Below are 13,679 nucleotides of genomic sequence, written 5' to 3'. Positions count from 1 at the left end.
CTTGTTAGCTGTGTGACTTTAGGTAAATCACGAAACACCAATTGCCACACAAAAAAAGGAAGGGAAAAACTGTTTTTGTAGTGGCAAGGAATTGGAAATTGAGTGTATGTCCCTCAATTTGGGAATGGCTGAATTACATGATATACAAAAGTAATGGAATATTATTGTTATATTAGAAATTATGAGCAGTCTAATTTCAGCAAAACCTACAAAGACTTATATGAACTGATGCTGAGTAAAATGTGTAGAACCAAGAGAATATTGTATGATTATGTGATGATCAACTGTGATGGACTTGATTCTTTTAACAATGAGATGATTCAAGGAGATTCTAATAGATTTGTATTGGATGTGCCATCTGCATCCAGAGAGAGGATTGTGGGGACTGATTGGGGATCAAAACATAGTATTTTCAGCTTTGTGGTGTTGTTTGCTTGTTTTTTTTTTATTCTTATGTGTTTTTTTCCATTTTCATCTGATTTAAAAAAAAAGATTGCTCAATGATAACTGTGGAAATATATTTAGGAAAATTGCACATTTCACTATTGCATATTTACTTGCTGTTTAGAAGAAAGGGAGGAGGGAAAGAAGGGAAAACAATTTGGAATGCAAGGTTTTACAAAAGTGAATGTTGAAAAAGATCTTTGTATGAATTTGGAAAAATAAAAAGCTATTATAAAAACAAAATAAAAAATTCAGATCCACAGGAAAAAATAAGCAGTGTATATCGGAAATACAGAGCCCAATATTTTAGGAAGCTGAATCATAACTTAACTATGTCAATTACAATAAGGCAATGCTAATTATCTGGTTTGAAACATGTCCTAATATATTTTAAAATAAGAATCCCAAATAGCTCCATTGAGAACCAGTTGAGATTTTCCTCATATTTAATACTTTTAGAAAGCTACACAAAGTAAACCTGATACTTTACATATTTATCAGAATTTAAAATTATTTTTAATTTAATATTTTATTATTCCCAGTTGTAAATATTTTTTGTACATTTAATGTACATTTTAATGTAATGTAAAACATTTTTTAAACATTTAGTTTAAGAGAAAATCTTTGAGCTCTAAATGTTCTTCCTTTGTCCCTCTGACTTCCCACCATTGAGAAGGAACATGTGAAGTTATACAAAACGTTTCTATAAAAGTCAAGTTGCATAGTTCTCCCTCCATTAAAAAAAAACCCTCAACAAAAATAAAACAAAAAGGATACTTCAATCTGTATTCAGACTTAGTTATTAATAATAATAGCACAAGAATATGTAGCATCACATATAGAAAGATGATGATAGTGATCGTAATAATATCTAGTATTTATAGACTGTTCAGTAAAACATTTTGCATGTTATAATATTAAGTTGATACTATCAACTCTCATTTTACAGAGCAGATAATGGAAGGTAAGGGACCTAGCATAACTTGCAAGGAAGTAAGAATATGAGGTAAGATTTAATATAAATTTTCCTGATTGTCAGTCCTGAGTCAATCTACTGTTTCACATAGTTGCCTTCTATTATTTAGTATTAGAAAACTAGTCAGAGACCATCAAGTAAACTTGGTCATATATCCAAGTTGCCAAGGGCATCCAAAGTATCCCAGGCCAACACCAGCCTGGTGGTGATCACCATTTTGATTTTATCTTGCCACTGAACTTTGAGGACTCTTAAACAGAGAGTGAGACTATTGACTTGTCCAAACTATGCCTCACTTAAATCCAAATCACAAATGAAACAAACCATTAGTCCTTCACAAAATGTGAACAACAATAGTACAAAAAGCACTCTGCTAATCTCTAGGGAGACAGAAAAAAAAGAGTCCCTGATCTTAAGGAGCTTACATTTTAATGGAAACTATATTGCATAATGGAAGATGAAAGTCAAGTACATATGTGTATATTGTGGGGTAATTCACTTGTTTGCCACTTGCTGCCTATTTCACTTCCTCGGAGTTGCTTGCCTGACTAGGTATGTCATTGATGGGACAGGTGGTGGAAATGACTGGCCTTTTACTCACAGAAGTAAGTTCTCTGAATTATGCCTTGGAAGGCTGGGCACCTGCCTATGACTGGAGTGCTAAGACTTGACTAAGGTGGAATTTGAACCCAAGGTTTCCTGATTTAAATCTAATATCATAGCTGCTATTTTGGTTTAAATAATGATGTGATGTAATAGTATATAATACATTCAGTGCAATGAAATTAAACAAACAACAAAATGCAAGACAGAACAAAACACAGCATGATAACACAACGCCAGATAAGAACAATAGAATGCAAAAATTCATGTTCATTCACTCTCCATAGTCCTAAGACTCAGAATAAAGTACAGCTATAAAAAAATCAGAATCTTTCACCATCTACTTCAATTGCCTCTTGTGACTATCCAATCACATAGTATAAAGTTTACTTGCCAGATTTGGATTTAGAATCCATATCTTTTCATATATTTCAATTTCACCTCTCTCTCTGTCTTTCTATCTTTTCTCTCTGTCTGTCTCTCTCTTTCTCTGTCTCTCTGTCTCTGTCTCTCTCTGTGGCTCTCTGCCTCTCTCTATCTCTGTTTCCCTGTATCTGTCTTTCTGTCTCTCTATCTCTATCTGTCTCACTCTCTCTCTCTCTGTCTTTCTCTGTCTCTCTGTCTCTATCTTTCTCTGGTTCTCTGTCTTGTCTCTGTCTCTTTCTGTTTCTTTCTGCCTCTGTTTCCCTGTATCTGTCTCTCTATCTCTCTCTGTCTCAGTCTCTCTCTTTCTATCTTTCTCTCTCTGTCTCTGTCTTTCTCTGTCTCTCTTTCTCTCTCTGTCTGTCTCTGTCTCTCTCTCTTATCTCTGTCTCTCTGTCTGTCTGTCTCTCTCTCTCTCTGTGTCTCTCTGCCTCTCTCTGTTTCCCTGTATCTGTCTCTGTCTCAGTCTCTATCTTTTTCTCTATGTCTCTGTCTCTCTCTGTCTCTATTTATCTCTGTCTCTGTCTCTCTTTCTCTGCCCCTCTCTCTCTGCCTCTCTCTCTCTCTCTCTCTCTCTCTCTCTCTCTCTCTCTCTCTCTCTCTCTCTCTCTCTCTCTCTCTCTTCTAAAATGGAATTTCTAAGTGAGATACATTTTAAGTGTTTCTTCTTGTGGGCTATCCTACCCATTTCTTAAGTTCATAGTATTCCTGTACTGAAATCATGTTAGCTGCACTAAAATGTCATTAACAAGCTTAACTTCTTGGAAGATGCTTGTTTTCTTGTACAATAATGATCTATCTTAATGAACCGTGCCTGGTAGTTATGAAATGGGATCAATCCCAGCGGTTTCACTGGCATTCTCAGTACTCATCTGCCAGCCTATACAGTTATGGCAAAAATAAAGCTATTTACTAGTAAAATAGTCTTGATGACAATGATAATGATATGATATGGTATCAAGATAAATTGTGTTTATTGGATAAGAATACGAAGGCATGTTGCAATGGCAGGTCATTAATTTTTATATACTCGATTCAATTAAAATATTCAATATGAACTACATATGAGATACTGTACATAAGTCCTTCACCACCACAATGATCCAAATGATTGAGATATATTCTATTTGTTCTGATTTAGTGATACTCATTTTTCATTGCAAACTCTTCTTCAAGAAATATTGACTCACATCTCATAAATGAAAACAAAAAAATTTAGTTATCTTTGATTGACTTTACTTCTGACCCTTCTAGATCCCACTGAACATTCCTTCTGATAACCGCTATGTGTCTGTTTGGCATCATTGAAATTCTCTAGAATGAAAACTTTCTTTGGTGTTTGTTTAAGTTAAATTCCAGATGCTCTTATGATGAGTTGTCATCTGAATTATTCTGAATTGCATTGTTTTTGAAAAGTAATCTACCCTTGATGGATAATGGTTGATCGCAATTATTCTAAACTCAAAATAAACATATTACTTTGTATATCTCATTGCCTCATAACTCAACTAAAATGAAAATAGGAAATGAGCTTTATTAAGTTTCATAGAACTTGTGTTTTGAAGTTTTAATCTCTTAAAATATAGTACTGCAGCATTTGAAAGATAGAATGACAAATGAATAGTGTTCTGAAATTGAAGTCAAGAAGACATGGATTCACCAACCATTCTGGAGAGCAATCTGGAACTATGCCAAAAAGTTATCAAAATATGCATATCCTCTGATCCAGCAATGCTACTACTGGGCTTATATCCCAAGGAAATACTAAAGAAGGGAAAGGGACCTGTATGTGCCAGGATGTTTGTGGCAGCTCTTTTCATAGTGGCTAGAAGCTGGAAAATGAATGGATGTCCATCAATTGGAGAATGGTTGGGTAAACTATGGAATATTATTGTTCTATAAGAAATGACCAACAGGAGAAATACAGAGAGGCTTGGAGAGACTTACATCAACTGATGCTTAGTGAAACGAGCAGAACCAGAAGATCATTATACACTTCAACAATGATACTGTACGAGGATGTATGCTGATGGAAGTGAATTTCTTCAACATAGAGAAGAGCTAATCCAATTCCAATTGATTAATGATGGACAGAACCAGCTACATCCAGAAAAGGAACACTGGGAAATGAATGTAAACTGTTATTTTTACCTTCTGAATCCAATTCTTCCTGTGCAACAAAAAATTCGGTTCTACACACATATATTGTATCTAGAATATACTGTAATATATTTAACATATATAAGACTGCTTGCCATCTGGGGGAGGGGGTTGGGGGAGGAAGGGAAAAATCTGAATAGAAGTAAGTGCAAGGGATAATGCTGTAAAAAATTACCCATGCATATGTACTATCAAAAAATGTTATAATTATAAAATAAAATAAAATAAAAAGAAAAGAAAAGAAAAAAAAGAAGACATGGATTCAAATCCCTCCTTTGATACAATTATCAAGTAGAAATTGTTTATTCAATGTGAGCCCAGTTACTTGATATGAAACATTAGGCTCAGTGGTCCTCAAACTTTTTAAATAGGGTGCCAGTTCACTGTCCCTCAGACTGTTGGAGGGCAGGACAATAGTAACAACAAAAACTCACCCTCTGTCTCCGCCCCTCAGTCCATTTGCCATAACCCAGCAGGCCACATAAACGTCCTCAGAGGGCAGCATCTGGCCTGTGGGCCATACTTTGAGAACCCCTGCATTAGGGAGTTACCTTCAATAGACTCTTAATCCCTCCTACATTTGAATCTTTGATATTATGTACTATGTACATTCACACATATATTAGTGAAAGGAGCTATTTCAATGCAAATCATTATCATATATTTTCTTTGTTCTTTGATGTAGCAGTTTATTATATATTTTATCAATATCCATCATGCTGCTGTCTCTTGAAAGGGGTCAGAATTGTTTTATGAGGCTATACCCATGCTTTCCTTTAGGGTAGTTTCCAATCACAAGCATATAAACAAACAAACCATTTGGTGCTTTTTGATTTCAAGATATTCCTCAGCACTTTGGAATGGAAAGAGAGGAGTGAGTAAATTATGATCTGAAGAACTGGAAACAATATGCACCTTAGTCACAAATTAATTGACATATTAGAGTATTAAATAATGTGAATATAACTCTGCTTCAATCTGAGATTTCTCCTTCAAGAAGTTTTGGCCTGTGCCCAAATTAAACACAAGGAAGAGGAAACATGGAATTCTGTGATCATTTCTGGCCCACTGCAGCATTACATGGCCAACATTATGTGTATTTTACCATGCTATTTAAAGACTATACCTTTTCTTTCTTTTTCATTATCATAGTAACCATTTGAAAATTAATCTGTGCTGATGCACAGACACACATATATACACAAACACACACACATATATTACACTCATGCATTTTTTTTCATCTTTGTTATCAGGCATGGCTCACTAGGTAGTGGTAGGAAATTAAACCTCAGGTTAATTGTGGGGACATTCTGTAACTACTGTTCTGACTATACCACTTTTATGAATATTGTTAAGATAGCTGTTTACTGGCTGACTATAAAAAGTAAACACTCCAGTGCCTCCTGCAATGATTAATACTTTATTGTATGAACATAACAAATGCCAAATGATGCATTGATTGAGAAAAAAAAAAAGAGAAGAGATGATTCTCTCAGATCAAATATAGGCTAGGACTGGTTATATAAATCTTCCATTTCCTGTGATTTCATCCATTGGATTTTGAAGAAATCAATGAGGGGTATTCTGAAAAACTGCCCCCCTCCAAAATCAATACAACAAAATGTATCACTGTCAAGAAGGTTGTTCACTAATGAAAGTTGGAGAAAGAAAGGTTTGAGCCCAAATTAGAAAAAACCTCTTTAGGTCTTATTGATATAATAAATCAGAGGAATAAAAAATCTACATTGATGACCCTTCAAATATTGTAAGATAACTACCACTCCTTCCCACCAAGGCCCTCCTGTCCAATCAAGTGTCATTCAGTTTATTTAACTTATTCTTATACAATGTGGTCAATCAAGCAAGCAATCATGAAACAAGCATTTTAAGTGCTTTTATGTGCCAAACTCTGTGCTTACTGATAGCCCCCTTGCCATCTGTTTTGCCCTCCTTTGGACATACTACAGATTATTAAAATTATTTCCAAAATATAGTACCTAGAATTAACAGAATATGCAGATGAGCTTTGCCTTAGATATGACTTAATATAGTTTTCTATAAGTCTAGGATGAATTTTAGATTCTCAAGAGTACAAGTTAAGTTGTCACATTCTAATGTATTTAGAAAAACTAACACTTTTGTGGAATTTGTGCTTCCATCCCTACTGTTCTATATTAGAATATGTGAATGATCTATGATTTATCACTTTATTACAGATAGAGATAACAAACCATTTCCAAATAAGATAAGCTTGAGTGTCACTTAGGCTAGAAAAACTTTGTTAGAATAAAATATTTAAAGAATAAAACAGATACAGAGAATATCTAGAGGAGCATGGTTTCATGCTCTATGAGAGATTTGGGTGGGACACTAAAAATGTTTAATCTAAAAAAATGAAGACTCAGGGGACATATTATAGTTTCATTTTAGGGTTTAAAAGTCTACCATGTGGAAGAGAAATTAGATTTTCTCTGTGATCAAAGAGAAACAGAAGATGGAAAACACACATTTAAGTATCATTTGGGGAAACGTTCCATCATTTACTTCTATCTGCATATGAAATGTAAAGTAATGGGCATCTCTCATAGGGAATAAGCAAATAAGTGTTAGATGACAGTATTTGTGCCTCTTAAATACTTTGCCTCATGAAGATTCAGTTCAAGTGTCATCTTTCACACAAAGCCCTTCCTGAGACATTCAGTTATTAATTTCTCCCTCTCATTCCTCAAAATACTTCATATTTATGATATGTACACTTTACATTCACTTTTCTGATACTTATTGTCCTGCAATTTAGTAAGATTCTTGAGGTTAAGAATTGTTTTTCTATTTACCTCTGTTTTTTCAAAATTCTATTCTGAATAGAATTGACTTAAATAATGGACATTCTTTTGGAAGCACAGACTGTCTAAATTGAAGTTTCTTTAACTCTGGGTCGTGACTCTGATGGGGTAACATAACTAAATGTCTAAATTTCTAAAAAAAATTGGCAACAGCAAAAGGTATCAAATATTCCACCAAAATTAATTTCCACCAAAAATAAAAATCATCCATCACAGTAGTATATAAATTTACTTTTGTCTTTAATAAATGACAAATTTATATGTGTATAAAATGATGGTATCAAAATCAATTTATGACAATATCAGTAAATATTTAGTGTGTGTAACTAATTTATGAATATATATATACACACATATATATATATATATATATATATATATATATATATATATATATATATATATATATATATATATATATATATCAACCCAGTGTCATGTAAAAATTTGGGGGGCAAAGAGGTCATGAATGAAAAAAAGTTTAATAAGCCCTAATATACATAACCACAAATATAATAGTGTTAACAACAGTTAATATTTATATACCACTTTACCATTTACAAATGCTATTTCATTTTATTATCCTTACAACAATCGTAACTAATAGATACTATGATTACTATTAATAGGTGATCAGACTGAAGGAAATAAAAGTCAAGGTCAGAGAGTTTCGAAGTGTCCACAGCATTTGAACTCAAGACTTTAATTCAGGTCCAACACCCTTATTTACCATACTAACTAAATGCAGGCCCTTTGTATGTTAGGCTTGACTTTGTTTCTAAGCATGGCTCCTTAAAGACAACTTATTTGATGCTTTTCCATCGATGTCTCTAATACTCTCTCATTTTATCCTACCCTTTCTTTGTTTTGTTTGTATATATTTAGTTATGACATCCCCCCCATATTCGTGAATGGAATGAATGGAAGCTTCTTACTATTCTAAAGTTATATACTTCAACTTGCACAAATGGCTCCAATTATTATTACTATTATCAGTATTATTATTTTATATTCTGATCTATGACTTTAGGCCATGAAGACTGCATTCTTGATTTATGGAGGAAATGATAGATTTACTTTGGTTGGGTTAATTTCAATCACTTTTTAAAAATTTAGGACTTAGAAAGTTATTTCTTCCTAAGAAGAAAAGAGCAATATTGAAAACTATAACTTTTTTAATGTGTTAAATTGCATTTTTTCCAATGGCTTTTTGACAAAACTGTTAAAAGAAAGAAAAAAAAAACAGAAGTAACAGATGAGGTTTCAAAGGATGTTGTTACTTTTAAGCCCAACACCCAAAACACTAGCTGCTTCACTCATTATATATTGGTTAAGGTGATATAATGGATATAAATGGCATGAATCTCTTTCTAGTGCCAAAATAAATAAAAAATAGAAGTTCAATGTGGGAAAAGATCTTTTTTTCATATTGTTGTTGTTCACTAAATCGTCATCTTTACTGCCTTGTTCTTGTCTGAACAGGCAAGGGAAAGTGATTCCTTAGGTTGCATATCTGGAGATTTTTATTTTAGTACAATTTATTACCCTTGAGTGGATGCAAGCATTTCCAAGGTTACTTAAAAAGAAGTTTCACTTTATAGGTGCATTAAAATCTCACTTATTCTAAACAACTGAATATTTAAATAACTAGATTTGAAAGGGAGTGAATTCTACTATTATAAGAATAAAAAAACCTACTGTTGTAGGTCTAATTTAAATTAAGGGCAGAAATGCACATGACCCTCTGGAGGTTTGTCATGGTGTCACTCTGGAAGCTACAATTCCTAACATCAAGGTACTTTATAGGGACCAGAGGGATCACAAATGTTTTTCTTTTTTTTCTGGCTATAGAACTTTAGCATTAGAATTTATGTTATGTTATTTATGTTATGTTATTCTGTATTTTGAGGATATCCCAAGGTTTTGAAGTATTCATGGCATCAAGAAGGGGCCAAATTCATGTGATTTTAGAGAGAAGAAATCTTAAAAATGGACTCATCTAAAAAGCTCCTTTTACAAATGATCATGTTTAATGCCTTTGGCAAACAGCAAAATTAGCACCCTTGAATCAACATTTTAAACAAATTCATTTGAAGAAGGAAGAGACCAGAGTTTGCCAATTGCCATGGGGGAAGCACTGGTGAGTGCCTGGTTCTCTACCACATAAAGGGTCATTGAGACTTAGATTCCTGCAGGTGGAGACTCTAAGAAGTCATTGCTGGATCACTTCTGCATTGGGAGGAAACATGCAATTAAACATCTGATGTGTGGGGGGTAGGTCAGGAGGAAGATGACAAGAGTCATGGGATAGTTGCCATTTTAGTTACTTATTATGAATACTAAAGAGTAAAATGCAGTGTTTCTGTGCTTCTAAAAGTATGCAAGCATTCCTTTCTTGCTCTCTGAAATTCACTTAAGTTTGAGTCACATTACCCAATGAAAACCCTGTTGACAAGTGAACCCTACTACAGGGAGATGACTTGGTTAATGAAACAGAACTAGACCATGGTACTTGAACCCAGGTTTTTTAGCACAAATTCACAATGCTCATCAGTTTATTATACACAACTTCAAATACTTCTTGTGTTTGTGATACCATTATTATTATTTTTCCTAGTAAATGTATTTATTTTTATATACATTATGAATCATGTTGTGATTAAAAATAAGAGCAAAAAGGAAAAACCATGGGGGGAAATTAAAAAAGACAGAAAAATAAGTAAACAAAGCATATTCTTCTTAGTTCTTTTTCTGGATGCAAATAGCATTTTCTCTACAAAGTCTATTGGGATTACTTTGGATCACTGAACTATGGAGAAGAACGATGTCTTTCACAGTTGATCATGACATATTCTTGCTGTTATTGTGTAGAATGTATTCCTGGTTAAGTTTCCTCACCCAGCATTAGTTCATGTAAATTTTACAGGTCTTCCTTAAATCAGCTTGTTCATCATTTTGTATATAAAAATAATATTCCACTATCTTCATATACCACAATTTATTCATCATTTCCCATTTGATGATCTACTCCTTTTCCAATTCTTTAGTTACCTAAAAAAAGAGAACAACTACAGAAATTTTGCATATGTGTCCTTTTCCCTCTTTTAAGATTTCCTTAAGATATAAAACAGTAATGGCACTGCTGGGTCAAAGAGCATACACAATTTTATGTCCTTTTGGGCATAGTTCGATATTGCTCTCTACAATGGTTGGATCACTTCATGATCCCACCAACAATGCATTAGTATCCCAGTTTTCCCACATCCCCTCTAATATTTATCATTATCTTTTCCTATCATCTTAGCCAATTTAAGAGGTATGAATGATAATGATCACTTTATTATTGATCATATTTTAGTTTTTATTTTGATATGAATATTTCTAAGTGCCAGCATTGCTGATTATAATATGCTGTTCTCATCCTCTATCAATCACCTTATGTTTGGTATATGTTATGTAAAGAGAAAAAAATGATACAGCTGCTAGCAGACTCTGTAGGTAGAGTACTGGGCCTGAATCAGAAAAGACTAAATTTCAAATCCACATGCAGATACTTATTAGCTGGGTGAACCTGGAAAAGTCATTTAAACTTATCTTCTTTAGTTTCTTTATCTTTAAAATAAACTAGAGAAAGAAATGGCAAACCACTCCAGTATCTTTGCTGAAAAAAAACCCAAATGAGGTCATGGAGAGTCTGGAAATGATCAAAGAGAATGAATAATAAAAATAAAATAATATAAAGCCAGAATTGTTGGTTTTCTTTACAAGCCTGGATTAAGCAAAATAAATCTCTCTCATTTCATAATGCCAGTGCTTTGCATGAGTTTACTTCTAAGGGAATCCAAAGTAAGTTTACTCTCCCAATTTCTATGCCCACTGGCAAGTTAGATCACAAAAGGATGTGTGAATATCTTTTTACCCTGCCTCCCAATCCATTCCTTCTCAGCATCATCACTGAATCTGTTCTCTCCTTTTTACTGTTCTACTTCCACATATCTAGACTTAGAATAGACTTTCTATTTCATCCCTACAGAATATGACTAAGTTGCTTCAACTAAATTCCCAATATAATATTCATTCATTTGTCCCTTGTTTCACTCTTCAGTTGGGATAATTAGTGAGATAACTGGAATAGGTAATAATAAAAAATTAGGTAGCTAAAGTAATATTCCCTAAAATCATAAATAACATGCTGAAAGATAACCTGAGTCACCTAATCCAACCACCTAACGTGTGGATTTTGAAATTGAAGCCTCTCAAAATATAAAGTGATAGGGAGGCCATTTGTTGCACTGGAAGGATGATAAGCTTTGGAGGCAGATCTTCAAATCTTGACTCAGATGATTGTGAACTGTATGATATTGGACCTCATTTATTCTCCCTAACCCTCTTTTTCCTCATCTGGCATCCTAAGATTTCTCCAAGGTAATTCAAAGTGAAAAATAGAAGTTCCAGTCTTTGAACCTCTAACTCCAGGTCAAGACCTCTCCCTCTTATCCTGACACCAACATCAACCAAAGAAATCGCTCTCTAAAAGGGGAGAACATTCTGCCATTGGACTCATTTAAAAACATTCCTATTAAATCACTTGAATTAGTTGTGCTGATATGTAAAGGTCCTGAATGTCTCTAAGTTATAATCTTTCTCTGGGAGGAGATCTCTTTTTTGTAAAATCTTTTTCTCTGTGAGTCTGTGAGCAGATTTCTTGGGAAGCTTCTGGAGCCTCCAGCCACAGTGAAGGTAGAATCTTGAATCCTCTTCTTCCTGAATCCTGGCTCTGAATCCCCTAGAGCTTCCCTGAAGTTCTCCCGGGCAGTCTTGTTCTTCTCCCAGCCTAGACTCTCCTTCTAGAACACCGTCTAAACTCAATCTTCCAGTCAGACTCCTTGCTCGACTGCCCTCCTCTTTTATCCTAGCAGAGATTGAGCTTGTGAGAACTCCCATAGCCAATGAACTTGCTCCTTTTAAAGGTGCAAACTCCTTTAACATGTAAACTCTCCCCCAGAAGTCCAAAGGTACAAACTCCTTTCAAAGGCCTGAACCAAAGGTGTGAATTCTGAAATAGAGAATTGTTTACACAAGCTGAGTTATCACCTTGGAATCCTAACACTGATATGTTCTCCTTAATAAATTAACTATTTAAAATCAAACCTGGTATATTCTCTTAGTAATGTTCCCATAACATCCTTCCATATTATATATAGATAGATAGATAGATAGATAGATAGATAGATAGATATACAAAGTGATTAGTTTTATTTGAATAAATTAGAGTGTATACTATACCATAAGTCACAATAATATACATATATATATATATATATATATATATATATATATATATATATATATATATATATATATATATGTACTTTTATTTTACATGAATTTCATTGATAAAATTTACTCTATGTAAAGTCCGGGCTAGCTCTCTGGAGGACCTTGGGATCAGTCCAACTCCTTGGTATTAGTGGAGGAGTGAAGGAAGCAGGAGAGCCACCAGGAAGATGGCCAAAAATGGAATGTCTCTCTTTCAGTCCTTCTGAACCCTTAAATATCCTATTACACTTATAGCATTACAGCATACTATATATGTGTGAACTAGAGAACCATTATATCACCATACTAAGAACTAAGTATATGAACTAGATAACCATGATCTCATCAGTTCCACTGAGTTAACACCTTGTTTCAAGTATACTTCTCCAGAGTTCTGGCCCTCTACACTCTATATAATATTATGTAGAATGAAATGTGGTATATATGTGTCTTTGCACAACACTTACTAAATGTTGAACCAGAATAGAAAGTTCTGCCATTGTACTTTTTAAAAAAAATTGATGATAGTGTTGCTAGAGGGTTGTGATTGAGTTCCCCCCCCCAGGGAGAGTTAATACATTTTATATTTATATGAACATATCTGCTTCAAAAGTTCTAATATGCTGCCAAAGAGGTAAATAAATTTAAGTCAAAACAACTTCAGTATTTTTTTTTCATTTTTCACTTTCATAATTATCCATCTAATATTTAGTATAATATTTAGTGAGACTTTTATAGAATGGTTTTATTGTATCAGGACCCCAAAAGTGAATGTTATGTGCATTTTGACAATTCAGTTATTGAACAACCACACCTATTACACTTTCATATTCTTTTAATTTCCTTTATGAAAAATCTTATTTTAATGATTGGGGAAAATCCACGTTGATCTGTCTTTCAGGCCACAG

Source organism: Sminthopsis crassicaudata, chromosome 3 (genome assembly GCF_048593235.1).
Source record: "Sminthopsis crassicaudata isolate SCR6 chromosome 3, ASM4859323v1, whole genome shotgun sequence".
Lineage (NCBI taxonomy): Eukaryota > Metazoa > Chordata > Mammalia > Dasyuromorphia > Dasyuridae > Sminthopsis > Sminthopsis crassicaudata.
The sequence above is the reverse complement of the archived record's forward strand: the minus strand, read 5'-3'. Positions refer to the sequence as shown.